General features: G+C 43.3%; 1 protein-coding gene and 1 long non-coding RNA gene across 3 annotated transcripts in view; both read left to right on the top strand.

Annotated features, from left to right (window-relative positions):
• ERI3 (ERI1 exoribonuclease family member 3) overlaps nucleotides 1-26,084 on the top strand; it is a 196,160-nt gene that overhangs the window by 88,679 nt on the left and 81,397 nt on the right. The window lies entirely within an intron of this gene.
• Nucleotides 11,191-26,084, top strand: part of LOC310846306 — a 31,306-nt gene continuing 16,412 nt past the window's right edge. The window contains exons 1-2 of the long non-coding RNA XR_014565244.1: nucleotides 11,191-11,452; nucleotides 12,323-12,431. This is a non-coding gene — a long non-coding RNA (uncharacterized lncRNA). The remainder of the gene's footprint in view (nucleotides 11,453-12,322; nucleotides 12,432-26,084) is intronic.

Below are 26,084 nucleotides of genomic sequence, written 5' to 3'. Positions count from 1 at the left end.
TGGGTTTTGTTGTAATATGGACACGTACTGAAGCAGTTGGACTGCTGATTTTGGGCCTTGTCAAATATTGTGGCTCTTTATTTGCCTTTCTAGGGATTAAGCAGTCCTTAATCATGTAGCTTCTTCATGGTCTACAGGCAGCCTGGCTGCATAAATTTGTTTACTCTCCAGCTAGGCGATTGGTTCCCCCCTTTACTTGTGGATCCTTACATATTGCTTTCCTTCTCTAATGGCCTTCCACCTACACATGCTCATTTCTTTTCATCAGGTGTTCCTTGAAGTGGCCTTCACACTTTTCCAGTCTTGCAGCAGGCAGGTGTGTCTGTGTAAGATGGACTTGCCTGTGCTGGCGTTGCCCCCAGCTTCATTGCTTCTGTGTGTACTGTCTGCACCAGAGAGGTGTAACTGCTTGGCTGAGGAAGAATCTGAGGGGCTTTGGGTGGCAATAATTGATTAAGAGGGTAATTGCCCTGAAAATTCAGATTGATCAGAAGGGGAAAATGATAACTTGTGTAACCATTTAAAGCAAAGTGCTGTCAATAAGGGAAGTTAAGACAGAACATGTGGAGAGCAGGGAGAAATGGATGTATGAAAAGCTTGAGAGAGAAGAGGGAGCCATGCTTCTTGGGAGTGTCTTGTCACTGACCCTGGGCTACTTGGGATTCAATCACTTTTATCTTTCCCTCCCTCTTTCAATCCAAATGCCTTTTCATATTAGAAAATTACAATCTGCTCTGCTCATGCAAGATTTATTAGCTCTGCTGAGCAATAGCGCAAGAGGTAAATGATGGCACGTTCCATGCAATTTTTTTTCTGGGTGAGATACGATGAGCAACTTGCAACTTTGTAAGGGTTCTTCCATGGATGTGCCCAAGGAGGGAGAGTGAGTTTAGTTCTCCTTGGTCAGCACTAACTGGACCAACCCTCTTGTATTTGCTGATATTCTATTATTAATAGAACTTCTCTTACCTATTTGTCTTTAAATTAAAAACTGCTCAGATTATTCTGTATTACATACTTTCAAATACTTACTGATATTTTCACTATGTTCCCATACAAATTTCCATAGCTTTCCAGTGCAGAAAGAAATTAAATAGTCCACATAACCTTTTGACTTCCCTAGTCCTTCCCAATCCAGGGGTTCCAAGTGTTTTGCATTTGTTAATATTAGAAACAAACTTTATAGCGAGGGAGCTAAAACTGATATTAAATATTTTCCACTGAGACTCGGAAAGTTTAACGATAGATTTAGGAGTAGAACTCCAGTCCTCTGATGCCTATACTTGGGCTTTATAGTTTTAGTGGATTTGAAAGTTGCGCTAAGGAGATTGCTCTGCCAGTGCAAGCATTGCTGTTTCATCAGGCAAGCAAACTCACTTGCCTTTCTTATTTGCTTGCACTGTTCTGGGTGTTCTCCTGACCCCCAAGAGCTATGAGGGGAGAGGGGGAACCCCATTGTGCAGGCTCCCGCTAGTGTAACTATTTAGTTGAATCCAGACCATTATCTTCTCCTTTGGAACGCTGCAGACATTAAATCACATGGTATATTTGCTAGACTTTTTTTGAAGAGACTGGGCAGACCAATGACTTGGCTGAACTCCGAGCGAGAAATATGGTATCCCTCTGCCCCACTGGACCATATTCCTGGGCACACATTATGCTTTCATTTCATCCTAAGAAATTTGAATTCTGCCCAGTGACTAAACGGTGCTAGTTGGCAGGAAATAAACTTATTTTCATACTGATTGCAAGATTTTGGTTTTTGCAGAATTCCAACTGTATGAAAGGAATTGGTGGTGTGGAGGGTAAGAAATGAGGTGAAGCTGGGGGTAATTATGTGGTAGGACAGCCTTGTCCAAGGAACATATGAGGAAAGACAACGAGGTTTTAAATGTCAGGAGCCTTGCCTTCTTACCATTCAGAGCCCTTTGCGATAGTATTTTTGCATTTTTTTCTCTTAACCATGATGGCTACCAATGTGTTGCTCTTAAAATTAGCATTGTTCCAAAATTCAGGTTCTTTATGCTGTGTGTTTGTATAAATTCAGTATGCACACAATGCTCACTACTCCCAATAATTTATGTTGGCTTTTCTTGTGGGTAGACACCAATTGGTTGCATACTTCATTTGTTATTTAACAGGCAACTAAGAGTGGACTATATATTTATGTTGAATTATACTTTCCATGGATTGTCGCCATGTGAATTATGCAAGCTAACTTGTTGTTGTTAGTTTTATTGGATTTCTTGCTCAAGCATTACCACAAGGTTCCAGGGCAGATTATAACAATATAAATATACTGTATTAAAATAAGTTAAACAATGTACATATATGGTGGGTGTCAAAGGCAATATAAGTGGAGAGGGAATGCCATGAAAAATGCCCTCTCCCAGGGCACCTCCACTTGAACTTCTGAGACAACGCCCCCCCCAACGTTAACACCCAGGAGGGCCTGTAGGGAAGGAGGTAGTCTTTCAGGTATTTGGGCCTACATTGTTAGTTGTCATAGCAATGTGCTGGTCAATAATCACACAGTTCAAAGTTGGAGTTAACTCTTTATTAACAGAAACACGATTTCACAGATCTGGCTGAGTGTCAGGCCTAATGAGCACATCAGCTCATTCATAGTGGTCTCACTCCATGAAAATCAGTTGCCAAGGCTGTAATTCCTCACCTCCTCACAGCCTGTGATTCCACTCCATTCCAGGGCTTTCCCCAAGCAATCAAAGACTGCTCCTGTGTGCAGCCAACCTTTCCTCAACACTTTTCATGCCTCTTCTGGTTCTGGAAGACAAGTGGTGAGGGGAAATAGTTGCAGCAGGAGGCGGAGACTCTCATGACTCTTCACCAGCCTGACTCATTTCTGCCTCTTGGCCTCCCTCTTTCCACTTGCCTGCTTCAGCTTCTGCCTCTGCCACAGACTCCCCCAGCTCACTAAGCCTTGTTACCCCTTCAGTTCCCGACACTTCTTCTTCCCAGTCTTCTCCCTCCAATCACTCACTGTCATCCCATCACCACTCTCCGGGCTCTGAGCTGCCTCCTTCCCTTGGTGGTACCCTGGCTGGTTCCTCCCACCATTCCTCTGTGTCCAACCCATCCATGACATTTGTTGTCTGAAAATATTCACATTCCTCCTCCCTGCTGTTGCTTTGACAGGCTCACTAACCCCAAGCTATATGAGGATAAGGTGCAGCAGCAATTGTGTAATTTTAAGATCAAGTTAGCTACAGCAGCCAGCTTTTGCTGCCGCCTTTATGGTTTGCAGACTCAACAGACATCCCCAGAGTTGCACATGACTCATTGCCTATCAAACCAAAGCCACTAGAATTGCAGCCCAGTCACCTTCCTTTATGCCATGGGGTGGGGTGGGGAAGTCTCTCTCACCTTTGGGGGAAGCGCTTTTTGCCTGTTGTGGAGTGAGACATTAACCCCTCCCTTTCCTCCAGGCCTCTGTACTGGGCTTGGATTTGGATTGCAGGGTTCAAATATATTGTTACTGCTTTGGGGTGTCTCCCAGCTTGGTGCAAAGGGAGAAGACCACTGCTCTTTACCCATAGATCCTTTTGTGTATGGCAGAAAACTCAGGGGAGTCGTAGGGCTGGGAATGGTCACTAATAATGTCAGCCAAGATTTGTGGACTGCTGCTTCAGAGCCTGAATGAACTGTGGAAATCAGACACGTATTCCCCACATCTCTGCTTCCCTGCCGGCACATTTTTCTGTAACATATGAAGCCATTCTGAGCTTGGAGGTTTTCAAGTAGCAGGTGTTCATGTCACCATGACTGTGGGTACCACTTAGTCACACAATTTCACCTCTTGGACTCCCACCAAAGCATGAGAGGAGTTTAGGTTATTGGAGTTCTTTCCTGGGGCAGATTATGTGTTAATGGGGCCTTTGTGGTACTTCTGGTTTTGATGCAGTTTTTCGGTTTAGAGCTTCCAGTAGGCACTCTTTAACTTTTTTAAGACCTGTGCTAAGGTTCTTCCCCCGCTTCCCCCCTTTCCGTACACGCTGCCATGTTCTGCTATAGTAGGCAAAGCAGATAGGCCGACCGCTGGAAACACGTTCCAGGAATCACGTCAGCTGTCATTACTTACATTACCTTGATTGGGAACAGTCAGTTATGTCACCGTCTATCATCACACCTCTCATGGGAGACATTGGCAGAGGAGGAGAGGAAAAAAGGGATTATAGAGCATTTGTCTGGGTGCTCAGCCAATCCCAACACGCTGCTAGTGGAACATCAGTCATCAGGCAGCTTGAAGTGAGGCTACCTTGTATGATAGATCATCCCATGTGAGAGGGAGGCTTCTGAGACTGTTCTAATGCAGATTCCTCAGAGAAAGCCATAGACATGGTGTTTCCATAGACATTAGTAGAATAATTGATATTTTGAACAAATTACAAAGGAAATTGTAGTATTTTGTTTTGGGATTGTATTTTTTCTGGGCTAGTAGCTGTATATGCTCATATTTTCACTGGCTTAAACTACTTATATCTGATTTTTTTTTTAATCGGAGAGAGGTGCCCTCCCCCATTTGTTCTGGAGCTTTCTCTCAGAAAACCTGCTCTTTAAAGCTCAAACTCGAATTGAGGTTTGCTCCAATTGAGTGCTAAAGAGCAAGGCAAAAACAGACAGAAAAACAAACAAACAAGCTTCGGGCAGAAACAAACAAAGGCTCGGACTCAGAGTTTTTAAGCAAGGGCCTGTGCCTGAAAATAGCGGGGCAAAAGCTAAGTGTAGGTTCGCCCTAAAAGGTACCCCTGCCCGTACGGGCCAGTTGTGTCCGACTCTAGGGTTGCGCGCTCATCTCGCTCAAGAGGCCAGGAGCCAGCGCTGTCCGAAGACACTTCTGGGTCACGTGGCCAGCGTGACGAAGTTGCCTCTGGCGAGCCAGCGCAGCACACGGAACGCCGTTTACCTTCCCGTTATAAAGCGGTCCGTATTTATCTACTTGCACTTAGGAGTGCTTTTGAACTGCTAGGTGGGAAGGAGCTGAGACCGAAAGATGGGAGCTCACCCCGCCGCGAGGATTCGAACCACCAACCATACGATCAGCAAGTCCTAGGCACTGAGGTTTTACCCACAGCGCCACCCGCGCCCCTATGTTTCTCAAAATCAGTGCCTTATGAAACCCCCCATGATTTTCCTAAGGAGATTTGTAACCTCCAGTGATAATTCAAAGGGTTAAAGGCCACAATGGTTTTGTATGGGAACAAAAGGAGTCCCCCAGATATACCTGGCAATGAAGAACTGGAAAAAATGGGAACATTTCCCAAAGCTGGATCCCCAGATACCTTTGGGAAGCTCACAGTGCTGGTCACAGAGGATTGGGTATGGAAGATGTCTTTGAAAATCTCTCATGCTCAGAGCAGCTACACTTACCTGGCGAGATACCATTTTAGAGACCAAAGTTCATCTTCTGAGCAAAAAGGAGCATTCTGTTTCAAGAGTGTTTCTAGTGAGTAAATACGTCCTATAAAATGTTCTGAATGCCTCTCTCTGTTAAGCAGAGGGGGAAGTGGTGCGGGTATGTGGAGTTAGCATGGCCTTTGGAGTAAATGGAAGGTTTGGTGAGTGTGCCTGTGTGTTCTGTTCTTTTCTTCTCTTGGTCAACTGTGGCTGGAGATAAGAGTTTCCCATTTGAAGTTCAGAAAGAAAAAGAAATCTATTGTTAGAAGAGACTTTCTTTTTTGACTTGATTATCTATCTCCAGTGATACAGAGGAGGAAAAGATTTATTCTGATAAAGGCAGCATTTAAAAAGAAAAATCAACCCGCATGTGAGTGTTGCTATTCTCTGTACTTCAAAGCTTGAAGTAATATAGAATAGTTTTTTAAAAGCCACCCTAGCCTTCTGTGGGGGATTTTTTTATTTTTATTTTTTGGAAGCGGCAGTATCTGAAAGGGGGCAGTATCCTGCCTCAACATTTAACATGGCATTAAAATCCACCTGTGGTAGATGTGATTTGGCACATGCTGTGTTAGCTCTGTACCTCATGATGCATGAAGCAGTGCACACCCAAGGTCCTTGCAGACAGAGGGAGGTTAGGCACAGGATCGAGATGAGGCTTTTTGAGGGATTTAAGCAGGGGCAGGATAGTTAATGGGATGAGATATGAAAGACTATTAAAACATCAGTGGAGCAGTGCATAATATAAGAACAATCTTTTGGGGGTCAAACCAATGGCCCATCTAGCCCAGTATTATAGCTATATTATTTCTAACAGTGTCCAGTTCCAGATGCTTTAGAGTAGGCATATAACATCACAGTTTACTGCGTAGAGACTGCTCTAGTCAATGTCAATGGTTTCCATCTTTTTTCCAGGGGAAAGTGGTTTGGGCACCATCGCAGCAAGAAGATATATATGCCTTAATGATCTTAATTAACAGGGAGAGAACAGGAAAGGAATTGAACCTTCAGTGGAAAGACTTATTTGCCTACATCTTAACTATGCATAACACATTACAACCTTAATTTTTCCTGACATTAATTTTAGGATATATTCTATTATTTCTTTTCTTCCTTCCCGCAATTTCCCTTATTTGAACAAGGGGAAACTGAAGGTGAGAGAGAAAGCAGTCCTCATTGGGTTGTTTTTGGGGCCCCTTCCGTATGTTTTTAAACCTCGTGTTAAAGCCACCTATGTTTGCAAACCTCAGGGTTCCCCCTAGTGTGCTGACACCTCTTTCTTGTTTCTCATTGGCAAAGCTAGTCACTTGCTTACTAGTTGGTATTGGGTTGGTTTGGGGTCAAATAGACCCAAGTATATAAATATCAAATCCAATAGATAATCACTTTTCATGGGTAACTAATTGCAAGGCTTGTGTGAATGCAGTTGAACATGAGCATTGTAGCCCAGCAATACCAGACCATTGGGATATTGTACTTCCTGCACTGAGCCCAAAAGACTTTATTCCTTTAGTATTTCTTAGATGCTCTCTTATTTATTAATACTCATTACAAAACGAAGGCACTATTTTTCATTAATCCTAGCTGCTTGGAATAGCCTCTTCAATATTCTGTCCTCTTGGAGTGCCCTATTCTGACAGAAGGAGACAAGTAACAACAGTATGCATTAGAGGGGTGTAATCATTCTGACGTCAGCTGCTTGGGCTTCATGCAGGCACTGTCTCCTCTGCTGGTGCCCCTCCATGCTGATGCTTGGCGTCCCTTCTTATCTGGTCCTTTGCTACCAGAAAAAGACCACCTGAAACATCAGTTTCCTCAAGTTCTGGGCTTCTAACACATCTTCATCCTGACCTGTGGCATCCTGTGCGAGGCTACTGCAAGGCTACGGACGGCTGGCTGGTTGTGCAAAAGAAAAAACGAGCATGCGCTGGAAATCTCCCCTTAAAGGGAGCAGATTGGGAAGCTGCAATAGAAACCAACAAACTTATTACCACTTACGACCTAAAGCGAAGCTGGAAGTGAAAAGGATTCCAGCCAAACACCCGGCTGCTAACGAGCCCTCTCTCTTTTGAGCAATGTTTTACATTCTCTAAAGCTCTGCTGGGCCGGCTCTCGTTGAGGTTCTGTTAAGGTAGATGGCAGAGTCAGGTCAGATATCTTTTCTTTTCTTTTCTCTTTCTTTCTTCGCTTTTTTTTTTTCTCCTTTCCCCTTTCTTGGTTCTCTTTATTATCTGGAGTTGCTCTGGCTCTCTCCCTCACTTCTGTTTCTCCTTTTGTTCTCTCTTTGTCTATTTATCACACTGTGAAGGTTGAAAGAGATGTTATTAATCTGGGGGAATGAAGGCAGGATTAGTGGTATGAATCGGATTTTGAGAGGTGTAATGATAGAAAGACTCGCTCTGCTGGCGGGCTGCATGAGTTTGATAAATGGAGAGCACTCCAAACTGACTCTCGCATTCCTCCGCACTGCGCGCTTTGCCCGCTGGGGCGTGCCATGCTCTCAGATCTGCCAGCCATCCCACGCCGCTCCTACCTGAACCAGAGCAAAAAGCCAAGGGTAAATCAGAGACAAATATCTCCCCATTGCACTTAAAGAGATCATTTCTTTCAACAGCTTTTTTCAAACAGAGCCCTGTCAAGTTCTTGGACAGCCTTGTGCAGAGGTAGGATCCTTCCCGGGATTGTGGCTGTGGACATGGCTGCCCCAGCAATGCAAGCTGCAGTGGAGAGATTGCTGGAATGTGTGTTCTGGGCACAGAGCAATGGGGAAAGCCAAAGAAAGCTCTGCGTTGGCATGTTAGTAATGCATGACTGTGATGGTGTGTTTCCGGTTTCAAACTGGAATGTATCTGGAAAGATTTGGACCTTTTGGACATGCCGTGGGTCCCTTGTTTAAATGTTTGGGGAGAGGTAGCAAGGAAGGAGACAGAGCCAAACTTGGAATGGTGCATCAATGGTGGTTTGGCTGATTACCTACTGGTTATATGGTGTGCTTTCTAAATGGGGCTGGATAGTAAGATCATCACAAGTCTAACAGTGGCTATTGGTTTGCGATTCCATTCCATCTGCAACTTCTCCACTTATGCTTATTTCCTAGTGGTGAGTTTTCAGTATTGCACACTCACGTTGGTTTACACATGTGAAAATCAGTCCTCTTCCTCCAGCTTTTGCCAGTACAGTCGTAACTTGTACATTTCGGCTCCCGAACGATCAAAAACCAGAAGTGAGTGTTCTGGTTTTCAAACGTTCTTTTGGAAGCCGAACATCCAATGGAGCTTCCGCGGCTTCTGATTGGCGATTGGCTGCAGGAGCCACGCTTTGGAAGTCGAACGCTTCAGATGTCGAACAGACTTCTGGAATGGTTCGATTTCCAAGGTATGACTGTATTATTCTGCCCCTTCTGCCCCGATTGAAGCTGTGCAGATTCACTGTGGTAGTGACACAGTCAATGCTCAACTGCCCATGAAAAGCAGTGCTGTCTGGAAGTACGCTCAAAGTATGAGGTCTTTCTCTCTTTAGTTTAACTGTGAATCTAAAGTGTCAATGCCACTATAGCTGATTTAATAAAGTATTCCCCCCTTCATCCATGCTGCATCATGGTGTTATCCCATGCCATTGGGAAGTGGATGTGAATGTTGCAACTGTGTGGGACTGATTCCCTAGGTATATACCACCTAATTGCTTCCCTGATGGGAGTGTGGGCAATGGTCTGGTGAGAGTGTTCCATTATATTGTCAATCTCTCCTTCCCCACAATGCCCACCCCCCGTGGTTGCAGTATTCACACACTCTCCAGTGGTGTGGGATTGTATCATGTACAAGAGCTTCTATTCTAAATTATGAGTGTGATAAGGGGGCCTTCTGCTGATCCTTTGAACAGCTTGAGTATTAAAAATTTGTATGCTGTCGTGCTGGCTGAAGACCCACACAGGAACATTTCCCTCCATGTGCCTGACTCATATAGGCAAAGCTATGTGTGTTCTGTATGACTATGGCTATATGGAAGAAACTCAGAATCCAGAATTCTCAGACTCTCTTTTATTTTACTTTTCATGTCACTAGTCCTTAGGGATGCATAAATAAGCTAGAAAACAAATGGTCAGTAACCCATCTCAGAAATTAAGCAATTTTAAAGAAGAAAAATATTCTTTTCACACTATTCATAGGGATTTGACAGTGAGTTATGCAAAATATTAAACCCCACTTGCTTCACCCCAGATTAGCAAAGGGCCTATTCAGTACATCCCTGTTTTGCATGCGGTTAGAGTACATACAGTTTCCTACCAAGGTTTTCCCCCTGCAAGTGATAGAAGAAAACTGACCAGGTTGACGAACTGGGTTCAAAGAATAACCTGAATTCCATTTAGGTTGGATCAAACATTGATGGACAGGAGTTTCAGCTTTATATAAGTTGTTTCCAAGTCTTGACCAACTTCATTCTTGTTAGTTTGTCACATGTGGAGTAGGGTGGAATTGGGTTGATATGAGTGATTTCAAACTTAGGGAAAACAAAATGGTTTCTTGCAGGATCTTCTCTGAAAGCCTCCCTTTAACAGCAAAATAATGGACATTCCCCTCCCCAGTAGTACCACACCATCCTGCATTTGCTGCTTCTGATTCTCAAGGCAGAGTTAATGAGGCATGCCCACTATTAAAAAGATTGTACTTCAAGGAGGCAAACGTTTACTGAAAATTAAATAAAAGCTCTAGCAGTGTAGCAAGTGTGGTGTCCACATCAAATTCTACCTAGAAATAAATTCCAAAATACACATTAGGTCAATAGGTTTTGTAGGTCAGCCAATGTTTTGTAGTTCTTCAGAAACCTTCATTAGGCTAGATTAAGAGCAGAGAATGTATGGCCCTCCAGATGCTGCACTCCAGCTCTCATCAGCATCCGCCAGCATGGCCATTGGTCAGGAATGATGGGAGTTGTAGTCCAATGATATCAGGAATGCCATAGTTTTTCCAGTCCTCTGTTAGATGCTAAGGTACTCAGTTTGGGAGAGTTGGGGAAAGAAGAAGAAAACAAGATTGTTAACCAAGTTATCCATATTTGCATCTGGTTGGAGTCTTAAGAGATGGAGTGTGGGAAGTGTTCCCTCAAAGTTATTTCATAGTTTATAAAGTCTTGAACACCTTGGAAACAGTTTACATGTGGGATTTCTTTAGACTATCGATGGATTCAATCTGTGAAACTGGCACTGTTGCAGGTGCCACAGGCAAGGTAGCTGTTTTGGCCTATAGGAGAAAAGTCAAAATCTTTATTAGAGCAATACCTTTGTTACGACAACCTGAATATCTTACAAAACAGTGTGCACATGTTTGAGCCCTCCAACTCTTCATCAGATGACATTCAATAAGAGCAAAGAGGGCAGGGACCAAGAAAAAAAAATATGGAGCTGGATTGACATATGAGACTTGAATATTTTTTCCAGCACTTCTTGTATGTAAAAGATTTGTATGGGTAAGCAGAATGGTCTCCCTTTTGCCTGCTTTAACTGAATGTACAAAGTAATGAAGCATTTCCTGATTGCGTTGTTCTTCTTTACTTACTGTTGCTGTTTCTCCCTTATGTACAGATGCAGGTTCTCTTCAATCATGATTGCAAAGGGAAATGTTTCTGTGAAATTGGATTGTTACACAAGGGCAACCAGGATCAGTTCTTCTAAAGTGCTGCTGTGGTCACAGAAATGGCTATGGCCATATTAATGTCTACCCTGGCTCACGATGTATTCCACTCTTGCTGCATTCCGAGGATAGGTCATAGTCCCCCATATACAGGGGAAGCTGCTCCTGTGGACTGTCCCCTAACAGAGTATGTTCCTGTCACTGAACCCTTTTCACAGGCAATGTCAAGGTGGTGCTAATAACCGTCGGTAAAGTGGATCCTTGTAGTGTTGACTGAGATACTGTGCTTGTTGACTTGTAATCTACAGGTTCTGTTCTCCTAGTGCCAGGAACTGCTGATGAGATGAAATGTACTGTGATTGACACAGTGCAAGGCTTTCATAGGCCCCTTGTCACATGGTTTTCGCATGGTGAGTTGCCTGTGTGCACATTACACAAAAATGGTTCCACCTCAGAGATGGATTTTTACAAGGGATGTTCTCTTTGTATTGGATGTGTATATATGCGGGTCTTCAAACAAGAAACTTATTGTATCAAAGCTGAAGTGATTTAGGTCCAAAAGAGGGTTGTACCACATTGGTCACTAACTAGGGTTGGCCTTAGATCGGACCTCAGGATAAAGCAGCTTCCTGGATTCACACACTGAATGTACAGATATGTTAAGACCAATGGAATGACCAATGCTTTTTTTCCTGGGGGTACGCATACCCCTAAACATTTTGTGAATCTTTGTTCTTTTGTCCATTAAATTTGAACTATAAAACGGTGATTTTCTTGAGTCAAAATGAGAGTACCCCTAAACATTTTTTAGGAAAAAAAGCACTGGGTATGACCATACTATACAGTCCAAAATCTGGCCCATAATTCTGTTCCTGAGAAACAAAACTTGTTTTTTATTTTATTTAAATTTGGTTTGTAGCCTCCCATGGTGGAGAGACACTGCTTTTCCCTGCTTCCAGACAGAAGGCTAGCAGTTTCTATCTCACTGAGGCAAGAGTAGTCTTGTCAGTGTGACAAGCTTCATACTTCTTGGGAGAGATTCTCAGGTATTGCGACTCAATGGGCTTCCCTGATAGTGTTCTATTCCCTTCGCCAGCAATGGAGTGGGGCATCTTCTATTCCTTGTTCCCATTTGACACAATTGAGTTGTAGGCATAGCTCCCCACTTGCATAGCATCCAGTAGGGGTGATTTGCAAAAGGATGCAGGAAATCAAGAGCAGAGTGTGGCAGGAGCTCTGCAAATATGTTCCAACTTATTCTTCCTCTTTCGACTTTACAGGTTGAATTGGTTCAGGGCAGCAGAAATAAATGAGAAGAGAAATGATCAGTCAGATATTCCTGAAATCCCATCTTTAAGAGCTAAGTGCATGGCTGCAACTTTAAGGCAGGTAATGAGGCTCTCTCAGATCAGCTCATGAGTGGAAACTGCTAGATTGATCAGGCTGCAAATGGGATAAGTGTAAAAGCTCTATTGCAGCCAGAGAGTAGCCTTCTCTCCCTCAGGTAACTTTTGAATACCTAGCCCTTTTCCAGGCAAGCTAGGAATATACCTCCCAAAAACACCATTCTCCCCAGTTTGGATTTGGAACCACATAATCCCTGTATCTCTCTCTGTACATCTTACAGCCATCTTGACTTTAGGAGTGTGCAGCCTGGGCACTCAGCTTGCTCTCCAAGACTGTGATTTCCTGCTTGCAGAATGGATCAATTGGCCCACTGAGCAAACAGTTCCCATGTAAATAAAGCACTGATCCACGGTTTAAGGACGAGTTCCAACAAAATCATTGGAGGAAGGCAGTAGGTTGCCCTCTTCTGGAGGGTATGATATGCTATAATCTGAATTAATTTTGACACTTGCGTTCCCCACCCTTTTAGTCACATAAAAGTCCAATCGGGTTGATCTTTAGTTTTACCATAGGCAGGTAAGGGAGGAGAATACCGGCTGCTGAGCAGATCTGTACTGGTTGGGGACACAGAGGGTCACTATCTGCTGTGCTTCTTCCTTACCTAAACCTACGATTTAATCATGATAGCCAATAACGATGATTTCAGTCTGAAACACACAGTGGTAGCACTGCTGCTCATCTCTTTTCTTTTCTCCCTCATCATTGACTTGTCTGTCTTCATTCTAGAAGACACAAGAGGCAAAAATAATCACCATCACCTCATACTTGGTGTGCTCTTGCTCTTCCCATTCAGTGCCTGACAGTTGCCTCATGAGCCTAAGATGTCCAGTCTCTGCCCTCCTGGCATCCTATGGGTTTTTCGTATGCAGCAGAAGACATAATGAGCACAGTAATGGAGATTTCCAGATCTTCTGTTGTTAATTATTGAGATGTAATAACATGATTAGCACACTATAAAAAAATCACTGATATGATTACCATGGATTTAATATCACATGATATATCATTACGTCGTTATGTGTTGACAGATGTAATTGAAATACGCTTATTGGAGCTGAGGGTTGTATTTCATTCAATCACCTGAGGCACCTCAGGGGAGAAGCAGAGATGGCTAAAAATCAGCAGAGGAAGAAGAAATTGTAGTGTCAACAAAGATTTTTGCAACCTTGTTTGTGTTCTGGGCAACTGGTTCTTTAGTCTCTTTCATTTCCCCCATTTCTCTTAGCTCTGTTAAGAAATTATGAGTAGAGATAGTGCGCTCAGTTGTGCATTTAGATGAGCTGCAACTAAACAGGTGAAATGTTGTCTCCCCACCCTTGCAAAAATTGCCCTTAGAGCAATGCTAACTGCCACAGGTAATATTGGCAGAAATACTGGGCCAGATTAGATAACTTGGCAGGAAAAAAAAAGGACTGTGATACCCCTGCATGCATGATAGGTGCATTTTCTGGCTGGGCTGAATTATCATGTATTTCAATGTTTGTTTAATGATTGCAGCTTCATGTTGAGTGTTAGAATTCTACATGTTTTATTTTTGCTGTTTTATTATGTGAGAGGATGGGGCAGATAAGGGGGAGACAATTATTTCCTCTGTTCACAAATTGGAGGGATGTTTTTTGGCTTGCTCATAATTCACAAAGAAGCTGGCAAAATGTCCTTCATGTTATTGTTCAACCCAAAGGCAATTTCAGAATGATTCAGAACATAAAAGTTAAAGGAGCACATTGATAAAAGAAAAGGGAATAAAAGTAAGCACGTTTCAGCCTTTCACTTCTGAGAAGAGTGGTAGCTGTGGGTATTTAAAATAACTGAACCTCCATGTGTCCACTCCTTTAAATAAACTGCAAATCACAACCTTAATCACTTTCTTTGCCAAGTAGTAGTTGACGAAGTGAACATGTGAGACCACTTCAAATATAGAGATCAGAATGCAACGTTGTGTAACTTGTTGAAGCTGCTGGAAATTGGGTACAGACCTTCATTCATTGGAATGCCAAACCCAAATTTAGCAAATTAACTGAATGAACTGGGCAAATTAGGCTTGTCTGTCATTTTGGGGAACATTCCACGGAAAAAACCAACAGGTCAGATATTGCAACCTAATTGCAAAATATGGCATAATGGAATAAAGAAGGAGGAGACATTCAAATTGTGCGATATTGATTGGCATTGGTAAGGAGGAGGTGGCAGATTGAGGCTATGATTCAAGTGAAGCATCTGGGAGCTTTGAAGAAGCTACTGTACCTGGCCTCCTACCTACTTGCCAGTCCCAACCCACACGCCCACATCACCATCACCATCCACATTGAGAATCAGGTTTTAATATGTGAGTCACCTTTTCCAGTTTGGGTCTCATCTGGCTCACTGGTCATTAGTTACAACTGAGACTGGGCTTTCGCCTCTGATAATAGGTATGAATCTATTCCTTGGGAAACAGCATTTTGGAGGATATTTATTTTTAATTTTCCTAAGCCATTGCTATAAAGGGGAGACTAACTTTGCTCTCTGACGGTGGAAATATTTACCTGCCAATTGATTACTCACTCTATTTTAGCTCTGCTAACTCAGAATTTTGTCTTGACATAATGTTTTCTATCTCTGAGTTGGTATTCGAACTCAGTTTCCATGCAACTCAGTTTCCATGCAATTTTTGTGTAGCATTTACTCGTTTGCCCAGTGCAGTTCAAGAACCCTTGCCAGCTAGTGAACTTTATTACTGCCTGTAGATTATTGCAAATTGCCCTTTTGCATATTTTGTTTGGCTCACAAGGCTTCCCAACAGTAGAATTTGGAGTACTTAAATGTAGATAAGGAGAGGACAATGGTGGTTGTGTTGGGTTTTTTTTTTTGCTATTGGTGGCCACATGGCCTCACAGGTGATATTTCAAGAGCCACATGGTGGTATGAAGCCAGAAACTAGTAGTGATTACGGGCAGGGCCACCCCTTAACATTCACTTGCTGCCACCCTTTTGATCTCTGTCTCTCTCTCCCTGCTGCTTGTCTTCCTTGTCTGGCAGCTGCTCTTGCCAGAGGTTCAAACTGATTGCTTGAAAAGGGCTTTTAAAGTTAGGCTAAGGGCTGCATGTGATTCCAGGGCTGCAGGTCCCCCACCTCTCTCTCTCTCTCTCTCTCTCTCTGTGTGTGTGTGTGTGTGTGTTCATGTGTTCGTGTTCGTGCTCCTTGGATGCCCATTACAAACTTATGTTTTTCCAAGGAAACCCTTTCCTCTGATGAGATTAGAACTTTCTGGATTCAGGAAGACTTTATTGTAAGGGTAAAATATAATTTTCTCCTGACCCTGTCTTCGTTGTTGGTCACCCCCCCCCCCCAGACCTGAATATGCATTGTATGACTTTCTAAACAGCCTCATTTTCTCCCTCCCTCCCTCCCTCCCTCCCTCCCTCCCTCCCTCCCTCCCTCCCTCTGTCTCTGAAGCTTGTGAATGCATCTGCTCCTCATCCAAGGATTGTTGTGTTTTATTAATGCTGTTATTATTCCATTACTGTCATTGTGTTCTTTTATAGCGAATGGCCTAATTTAGTTGAAATGTGCAGATGTTGAGAGTTTAAGTGAAATCTTCATCACTGTGCAAGTGGAGAACACACAGCAATTGCTCTATAAACACTGCCATCATTTGATTCAGATAAAGTATCCAGGCAGAAGCTAGATGGTAACACAAGGTGGGGCAATTGAGATTTTAAACCTGCAGGGCTCAGGTTTGAGTGCACATACATATTGTGTGCAATAAAGATGCAATTGTTACCCATTTGTAGTGTGGGATCCAGACTTCCCTCACTCTTTTCAGTATTAGAATTTCATTTTTGTACACATGAAAATAAGGCTCCCACTACTCTTAAACTAAAGCAAATCTTTCTATTGCAATTCCTGTATCAAATGTAATCATACAAGTGTTCCCAGCACCTATTGAATATTGCTTAAGATTTGATTGGTTTTTAAAATATTTTTTATTGAAGTAAGTCAAACAAAGAAATGGAATAAAAATAATAGAAGAACAAATACAAAAAACCAGCACACTATATCTGGAATACTTAAGACCATTAGGAAAGCCAGATTTCATGTTGTACTGTTGGGAGGGAGTCCTGTACGTCTGTATTTGTCATATTCTTTCTCTCTCTCTCTCTCTCTCTCTCTCTCTCTCTCTCTCTCTCTCTCTCTCACACACACACACACACACATATATATATATATATATATATATATATATATGAATGATAGTAAAGGTAAAGGTACCCCTGCCCATACGGGCCAGTCTTGCCAGACTCTAGGGTTGTGCGCTCATCTCACTCTATAGGCTGGGAGCCAGCGCTGTTCGCAGATACTTCCAGGTCGCGTGGCCAGCATGACAAGCTGCATCTGGCGAGCCAGCGCAGCACACGGAACGCCGTTTACCTTCCCGCTGGTAAGCGGTCCCTATTTATCTACTTGCACCCGGGGGTGCTTTCGAACTGCTAGGTTGGCAGGCGCTGGGACCGAACGACGGGAGCGCACCCCGTCGCGGGGATTCGAACCGCCGACCATGTGATCGGCAAGTCCTAGGCACTGAGGTTTTACCCACAGCGCCACCCGCGTCCCTGTATATGTGATAAAATCCCACTAAGCATAGAAATTTTTGGGATCTTCCAAGCCTTTAGCGACACTTAATTCATGCATTCTTTTTTCAGCTAGTGCTAAAATCCACATATTTTTATACCACAGCAAGAGTTGCAAGTCCCTTAAGGTTTTCCATTTTGAGGCAGTTGACATTCTGGCAGCCACCAGTATCCATGTCAATAAGTCAGTTCTGCCATGCCATTTGGTGAACTTGGTTCTTCTTCCATACCAGGGGTCAGCAACCTTTAAGACAAAAAGAGCCACTTGGACCCGTTTCCGAAGAAAAAAAAAACTGGGAGCCGCAAAACTCGTCATTATAAAAATAACATTTTTGTCACTTTTTCAAAATTATTTCTTTGTTTGACCCCTCAGAATTACTCCTCCTCATAGAAATAAACGTTAAATTAACAAGTTACCTTTTTTTTGGTGTGTGTTCTTCACTCCCCTTCGAAACAGTGACCAGCGTACATGCCCCCTTGTCAATGCAGTGACCAGCGTACATGCCCCTCACAATGTAGCGGGCAGGCGGGAAGATGATGTCGGGACGGTGTGTGACTAACGCACGCACCACCCCCATGCGACGTCACAGCCAGTACAGCGCCCGCCACATTGGGGAGTGTCGGGGCGCACAATGCGCCTCCTCCCCTCGCTAGTATCCATCCTGGAGCCGCGGCAAAGGTGTAAGAGAGCCACATGCGGCTCCGGAGCCGCGGGTTGCAGACCCCTGTTCCATACCGTGTGACTATTGCGTGAGGGTGCTTGTCTAGTTGAAAAATAAAAGAGACAAAATACCAGCAAGATTCCTCACTCCACTTTGCTCATCTCCCTACATTATTATTTCCCCCCTTTTTATTACTTACGAGGCTTGTTCTCCCCATTTCCTCTGCTGGAGTGCTGTTCTCTCAGATTATGTATTTTTGCTGCCCCAGCAAGGCTGCTTCTTTTGCAGAGCTGTGATAGAGAGAGTTGAAAACCTGCTTTGGATTGTTTAAAAGATCCAAGCTGCCCTATATAATGCAAAGGTGTTGGCATCTGTCGTTTTAGATTAGGCAACTCTATAAAAGTGCTGTGTACACTAATGATATTATATAAATTATAGAAATAGAATGCGATTCATTTGTCTAAAGATATTTAAGAAGGAAACCAAAGCCAAGCAGACTTACTCGGTTGGACTGATGCATTTATCCTAGTAATATGACGTTGACTTTGGCCAGTACTAGGGGCTATACAAGACATGCATTCCGGTCTTAATATAAATTTCCAATGATTAGAGACACCCTTCATTAAGAAGCCACAACTGACAAGGACAGAAGCATCTCCTTTGCTAGCTCCTAGATATAAGTTGATGAACTCCTTTCCTCTCACTTTGGGAATGAGACATTAGAGATGAAATGGTGAGGGTGGTTTTGGAATTTCCACATGATGATATATAGGGCACTGTGAGGAGTTGGGCTCTTTTTTATCCCAGCTTTATTCAGAAGCTTCATGGCTTGCAGCCTTACAATGGCAACACAAGAGTAACTAACAGCTCTTGCTTGCTGTCCTCTGAGGATTGACCGGGTGGCAGAATTTTTCTTGAGGTCTGTTTTATCACTTATGAGAAGTGAGTTAACCTCCCTTTGATCTCAGTTCACAACAAACCCTTTAACAAAGTTCTGCATGTGCGAGGAAATCAATACTCAAGGCATTGAATTTAACACCGAGCTTCAGCTCAAGCGGAACATGAATGCACACACACAGACACTGGCTCGCTCTAGTTACAGGGAGCAGATTGGCCGCAGGCCCATTTGCCCGCTTCCCTAGGCTGCAGGGAAGACGTCCGTAGCTTGTTACCAGCTGTGCTGGATTCTGTTTGGAACTTGGCATGACAAGGCCATACCATTGGTCTCCTCTCACTCCTGTTTCCTCTTAATGCCTTCCGCTAATGCACCTTTGCTCTCTCTGTTCACACTTGTGAATTGGAGGCTCTCCAAGTGCTCTGAATCCTTACATATTGTTGCATTTTAAGCTAGTTTCTCGGTCTTTCATGCTACATTGTCTCTGCAAGCACATAATGAGCATCTACCTACCACAACAGTAGCTCCTTATTTTTAGCACTTTTTGTCATTGTCCCATGCCACTCTCTAATTGTTTTCCTGGTCCTGCTTAGTGTTGTATGACACACCTTTGATTCTGTCTGTCAGTTTTATATTCTTATGCCTCATTGTTTGAATTTTGCTTTTTACTGGATGTTCTATACTCACATCAAATATTGAAGTCCCAAATTCTTGGAAATAGCTTCCTGCTGCTCAGATCTTGGAAATGTTTACCAGAGGCCAACACCAACTAAAAGGAAAAAGGTAGAGGCTGCTGGTCAACCTTCCTGCTTTGAGCTTCCTTGCCATCCCTTGAACCTTCTTGCTAGCTCTTTTGTGTTCCTTAGTTTTACTCTACCTTTCTTTGCCTGATTGATGTGCTTGTTCCCTGTCTGGTTATCCTAGACTCTCTCCTGGACTTGCTATGGTGAAAGGATCCACACCTCACACCCCACACCTCCCTCTCTCTCTCTCTCTCTCTCTCTCTCTCTCTCTCTCTGTGTGTGTGTGTTTGTGTGTTTAAATAGTCCATACCAGACTAGAAAAAATATGAAGTCTCTCAAGTTTATATTCTGCTTCCTTAATTAGCAGCACTTCAATTTCCTCTGTGCATTGTAGGCTTCTTGCTCCATGCTTGCAGCATGTTATCTCTTGACCTCACCTATGGTCAGGATCCCACTCCGCCCAGATCTCAGAAATATCTCCTCTGAGGAAGACCCTGCGGAGAACCCCAATACAACTGAGGCTCTGGAGGAACCCAAAAAGGTCCCAAAGCAGCCGAAAGTGCCTCAGCTCATGGATGTTTTGTCAGACCACAGTCCAGTCTAGCCATGATCCTGATTCTTCCCCTTTGTCACCCAGCCCTTAAAAATAAAGGTGGCATGAACCCAGGAATCCTAGAGTTGGTATATGTGTGTCTGGCTTCCTGTCGGCTTCATCACCAGTGGACTCATTTGAGTGCAAGATTGTATGTGGGAGAAGGAAGAAGACTCAACTATGAATCATAACCCAGAAGGTGACCAGTTAAAGGAGGAGTTGGTAGTGAGAATGTAAGCCTCGTGGTCTTCTCTGGACCTTTGCTAGGTTAACCTGGAGGCGCAGGTTACAGCAACAACCAAGGCGACATTTTTCCACCTTCGCCGCATCAAGCAGTTGGTCCCTTACCTTTCCCGCCCCGCCCTGACCTGGCCACAGTGATCCATGCGACAGTCACCTTCAGGCTTGACTACTGTAATTCGCTCTACGCGGGGCTGCCCTTGAAGCTGTCCCAGAAACTGCAGCGGGTGCAGAATGCTGCAGTGAGGTTCCTCACTGGGTTTCTGCCATGGGAGCATATTCACCCAGTGCTTTTCCAGCTGCACTGGCTCCCGGTGGAGTACAGGGTCAGATTTAAGGTTTTGGTTTTGACCTTTAAAGCCCTTCACGGCCTAGGACCCTCGTACCTATAGGACCGCCTCTCCTGATATGCCCCACAGAGGACCTTATGGACCACAGAGGTCCATAAATAGCTACACCCTAGAGGTCCCGGGCACTAAGGAAGTCAGATTAGCCTCAACCAGAGCCAGGGCCTTTTCAACACTGGCTCCGGCCTGGTGGAACGCTCTGTCTCATGAGACCAGAGCCCTGCAGAATCTGATTTCTTTCTGTAGACCTGTAAGACACAGTTCTTCCGCCTGGCCTTTGGCTTGGAAACAATTTGATTCCGCCCCCCTCTTTCTTTTTTCCTTTCTCCTTCTGCATTGGAACTCTTATTTGGGGACTTCCCTGGCTTTTTTCTGGCCCATGTAGGACCAGTCTGGATAGTTAGCCTTGGTGAAGACTTGACGTTTTCATCTCTAAAAGAGTTTTTGATTGAATTTCCACTGAAATGAGGCTGCATTTTAATGTTTTAATGTTGTGTTTTAATGTTGTTTTTAAGCTGTATTTCAATCAATTGTTTTTATATTTAGTGTTAGCCTTCCTGAGCCCAGTCTTGGCTGGGGAGGGCAGGGTATAAATAAAATTATTTTTTTTTATTATTATTATTATTATTATTATTATTATTATTATTATTATTATTACCAACTGCTCCCCACTGAGTGTTCAGCTTCCTTGCTCATCTTCTGCTCCAGCTCTGATTCAATCTCTAGGTTCCTCATGTAGTACTGCTCGTGGACACATATCCAAATTTTGACTTGAATCAACAATTGCAGAAAAGCACATAGCAAGGTAGCCCAGTGTAAATGTCACCGGCACAGGTTGCATGTGCTCTTCAGGCTACTTCAGTTTCTATCTGTTTCATGTGACATCAGTTCAGGTTCTCTGGAAACTAGATAGGAAATGACATGAAACACTGCTCTGATTATCCATATTGAACTTGGTTCTTTGCCCCTGTTTCCCCTCCCTCTATTTTCTGCCCTTTCCTTCTTTCATGAATATGTTGCTGCTAGCTCTGAAAGGCTCTTAATGAATATTCCAGAATTTCCAGCTAATTTTGACAGACCACATGATTTAGTCTCTGGCCTGCAGAGAAAAACATCCCAAGCTCTCAGAACCAATCTCTTGATATCTTGCAAGTCTACTTCAATGGGTCCTCCTGGTACCTAGATGTCTATTTCATTCTGTTTTGTTGGTGCAGACAGCAGGATGCAATGGACTCGTGACCCCAAAAGAGCACAAGCCTCATGCCCAAAGTGACCACGTATTAATTGTCATATTTTTGCTAATGGCTTGTTGTAATGAGTGACACTTGTTTGTGGCTAGTCTATAAAACACACACACAAAAACCTATTACCCAGATTTTCATGATTCTACTGTAAACTGCTAATAATTGATTTTGCCCTCTCTCTGAATAATTTTGCATTGGCCTCAAATCTTAGCCAATGTGGTGTTTTTCTGTTGAAAGTAGTCCCACTAGTTCACTGGGGGAACTCCACTGCAGGGATCAGCAGTGTAGTACTCTCCCAGTGATGTTAGATTCCAGCTCCTATCAGTTCCAGCATGGCTAATGGTCATGGATTATGGGAGTGATAGTACAAAAACATCTGGAGGATACCACAGTGGGGCCACTGAACCATTGTTGTGTAGTTGTTAGAGTGTTGAACTGGGATCTGGGAGATCAGGGTTTGAATCCCCACTCAGCCATGATGTTCATTGGGTGATTTTAGGCCATTCATTGCTTATCAGCCTAACCTACTTCATGGGGTTGTTGTGGGGTTTACATGAGGAGGAGGAGAACCATGTGTGCCACCTTGAGCTCCTTGGAGAAAAAGGTGAGATACAAAAGCAATCAATAAATCATAAATAAAACTCACCATATGTTTCTTCCCTTCCTAGTTGTTAACCTGTGGCTGATACAGGAAAAGTAATTTGTTTCTAATCCACGATTACCTGACATCCTTTTCTTGGGTGGAAAAATGTGACAAAAGCTTTTTGAAAGCGCCACATTATTATCTGGATCACCTATTTGTTGCCATCCTCAATGCACTGTAATAGATTGGTGAGGCATGACTTCCTGGCATAGCAATTGTGCTGCCTCTCAGCATGTTTTGTCTCTGTTACTAATAATCACAGTCTTTGTGATCATTTCTACCATTTTTTGTTAGATGCTCAATCCTGTTGCACTGCCTCCTCATTTTTCAGGGTTGCCTGAAGAGCCATTTGAGGATTTATTTGTTCGTTTTAAATTTGGGATTTCAGTTCCTGACTCTTTAGCATGGGAGCTACATCTAATTAATAATCTAATGGATATTTGTGGGTTGGGTGAGGCTGATCAGTATGAAAAATGCCCTGAAGGTAACAGTGTGCAATGGGAGTAATGCAGCTGATGTCCCTTGATGTGTTCAAACAGAGACTTAGGTAGCCTCAGATGTTATCTTTTTCTACCAGAGCATATGCTATATAATGTATAAATGGCAGTCTTACATTTCTGACTTCCCAATATGTAAATCACATGCTTGTAGACCAGGGATGGGGAACTTAAGGCCCTCCAGATGTAGTTTAATTCAAACTCCTGTCATCTCTATCAAGCAAAGCCAATTCAGGAATGGTAAGAGTTGTAGTATAGTAGCCTATGGGGGAGGCACAAATTTCCTATTCCTATTGTGGATCAGAAAGAAATATTTTCTTGACCTGATTGTTGATGCATTTACTTATTTTCTTAAATTTATATCCCACCTTTCTTCCATCATGGAACCCAAAAAAGGATACATGTGGTTCCCAGGTGATCTTCTGTCCAGGTGCAAGACACAGACTGACTTAGCTTCATCAAGGTGGTGGCCCCATGTGCCTTCAAGTACGGTAATACCCTTGGGAACATCCCTTTACTTGTGTGGAGAGAGAGAGCAATGTATACAGTGCGACTTAGTGTTCTGTAACTGTGGTATCTTAGGCATACCAGATAGAAAAGATGATCCCAGGAATACCTTCAACCTTAGAATCTGAAACTGGGCTGGCCAACTTCTGGGGGCTGAACCCTCCACAACAAAGATGTTTGGAGAACCAGCCTTTCCCACTTCTATAACAGAATTGCTAGATTTAGTGTACAGTGGAGAGATGATCCAAGAGCAAAGGAACTTTGATTCCTATTCTAGTTTCCATATAGGCAGAGGTGCCTCTATTCTTCCCTTTCCTGTGAGCCTTGCTATTAATAGGGCTCTTGGAGTAGTGATCACATATGATGGAAGAAGCAACAAAGCCGCTTTCCCCTTTGGATTTCCCTCTTTTGCACTCCAGGCCTAGTAGAGCAGTCAAGAACCAGTATGGCAATGGTTGGAAGAGCCTGACAACATCATGTCTATGGCCATCGCCTTAGGCGATGGGCTCTTGTCTGGATTCATTATGATGTATTTGTGCTGGGTCTCATTGGTCTTCCATAGCTTTAGTTTAATTTTAATGTCCTTGACAACGAGAGAATTGTTATTCTATGAATTCTAACATTTAACTAGCAGTCATGGACAAATGATCACCAAAATGCTTGAGGCACTAGTGATTTCCTGGTTAATTGTTTTTACGATGGTGGAAGTTTACCTGTTGAATTTGCAGGAAGTTATTCTCTACCTTGGGCTCTTGTATCCAGTACTTAAGGCTGATATTCTGCCTAGCCACCCACAATCTGAATATCCTTTATTCTTCCCATAACCCCAAAGATACAGTGCTATCCTTCTCTAAGCTTCTTCCTGAACTACATGGAATGCTTTTTCATGAATAAACAATTCTGGGATGTTTTTGGTAAATCTACTTATGTGTGCCCTGATGACACATGCAAATGTGCAGTAGTACTATTAGCAGGCAGTATGCACTGGTCTTCACAAACCAGATTCTTGTAAAGAAACACCACATTGTATGTTTAGCATCTGAGCAAGACACCTGTGAGATCGCCCCAGACTCCCTCCTCCTTGGAGTAAATAATGGGGCTTTTTATTTAGCTATTAATTCCTGGTGGCACATATCTCACTGGCTGTCTGTTTAACTACCTTTATCTCTCCCTCCTCCTCGCTGTGTATGTGATATAGTTATAGATAAACAGATAGCCCCGTAGTAAATAACAGTTTTTTAAGAGACCTGAGGTATTGGTAACACAGTGACGCAGCTTTTGATTTGTCTTTCCACCGTGTGTATGTGTGCGTTCCCCCTTCTTCTTAAGGAAATGCTTTTAAATAAGGGATACTTCATCTATTAAAAAAATACACTTGTAGCAGCTGCTAAGCCCATCCATAAGCCTGCTTTGCGTTGTATTTGTGATGGGACTGACAGCGCATGGAGCAGCCTGATTATACCCAATTCCATTTTAGCAAGCCTGGCAATGTAATTTCACAGGGCGATCCGTGTTTGAATGTAATAGCAGCCTGTGCTAAGGTGTCAGAATATTAAAGGCGCTAATGGAAAAGCTCCCTGATACACAGGGGGGAGAGCATTACAGGAGACGTCGCAGATGGCTGGGCACTAAACTAATGGGGCAGGATCCAAGGAGGGTGGCGGAGGCAGGGGGGGAAATGAGAGATGGGAGTGCTTACGGGAATGTGGGCACCTGCTTCCCTCTTGCATGGAAATTGGAAAGTGTGTGTGTGTACGTATTTGCCTCTGCGTGTGTGGTATAAAATAGAACTTGGCTTGAGAGCTCAGTGTTTTAAATGGTGACCCCCATCTTAACACAGATTAAGTGGAAGTGTGTGTGCATGCTGAGGGAAGGGAAGTATCAGGTTTAAATTGTGAAGGGACAAAGAATCTTGTGGCACCTTTAAGGAGTAACAGATTTTGGGGACCAGACTTCCCTTCATGCATGTAATGAAAGAGATCAATCTCCGGCTGACCAGTTTCCTTCTTGAGAAACAAAACCAGAGGCAGGCCTGGAAAACGTAAGGGAATTACAGTGCTGCTGCTCCACAGTGAGAAAATTGTACCTGCCTCACTCCTCTGCTGCTCCTAAGAGCTAAGCCATGGTTTGGCTTAGCATTGCGCCTGAACTCCAGGTTGTGGTTTGTCTCATTCCAAATAAACTGCGTACCGTAAGCCAGGAACAAACCTTGGCTACAGCTCATTGTTTGTTTGGAGCAAGACATACCATGAACCCAGTCTTGGGCATAGCGTTAACCCAAAATAGTGTGGCGGCATTTAAGCCATAGTTTGACTAATTACATGCAAAAGTGACTTAAGAGGCTTGTGACACCTTTAAGACTAATGGATTGTGGTGTAAGCTTTCATGAACTTGAGTTTATTCTGTTCTGACTATGACTGCAGCAACAGTGGAATGAAAGCAACTGGCATGGAAGTATTCTTGTTTAGTGACTGTTGACAGCATGGGCTTTGTTTCTCAGGTCTCTGTCTTTTGTTTCTTTCATGCGTTTTTTATATCAAGCAGCACCCACTAGTATCAAATAATCTTTCCTAGTCTATATTATGAGGTGTGTGTGTGTTTTCGCGCATGTGCCATTGTACCCCCTCACCTTCCTGTTAATTTTAATTTGTGCT

This window comes from Podarcis gaigeae, assembly GCF_964106915.1.
Source record: "Podarcis gaigeae genome assembly, chromosome: 6".
NCBI lineage: Eukaryota > Metazoa > Chordata > Lepidosauria > Squamata > Lacertidae > Podarcis > Podarcis gaigeae.
This window is presented reverse-complemented; position numbering and strand designations above follow the sequence as displayed.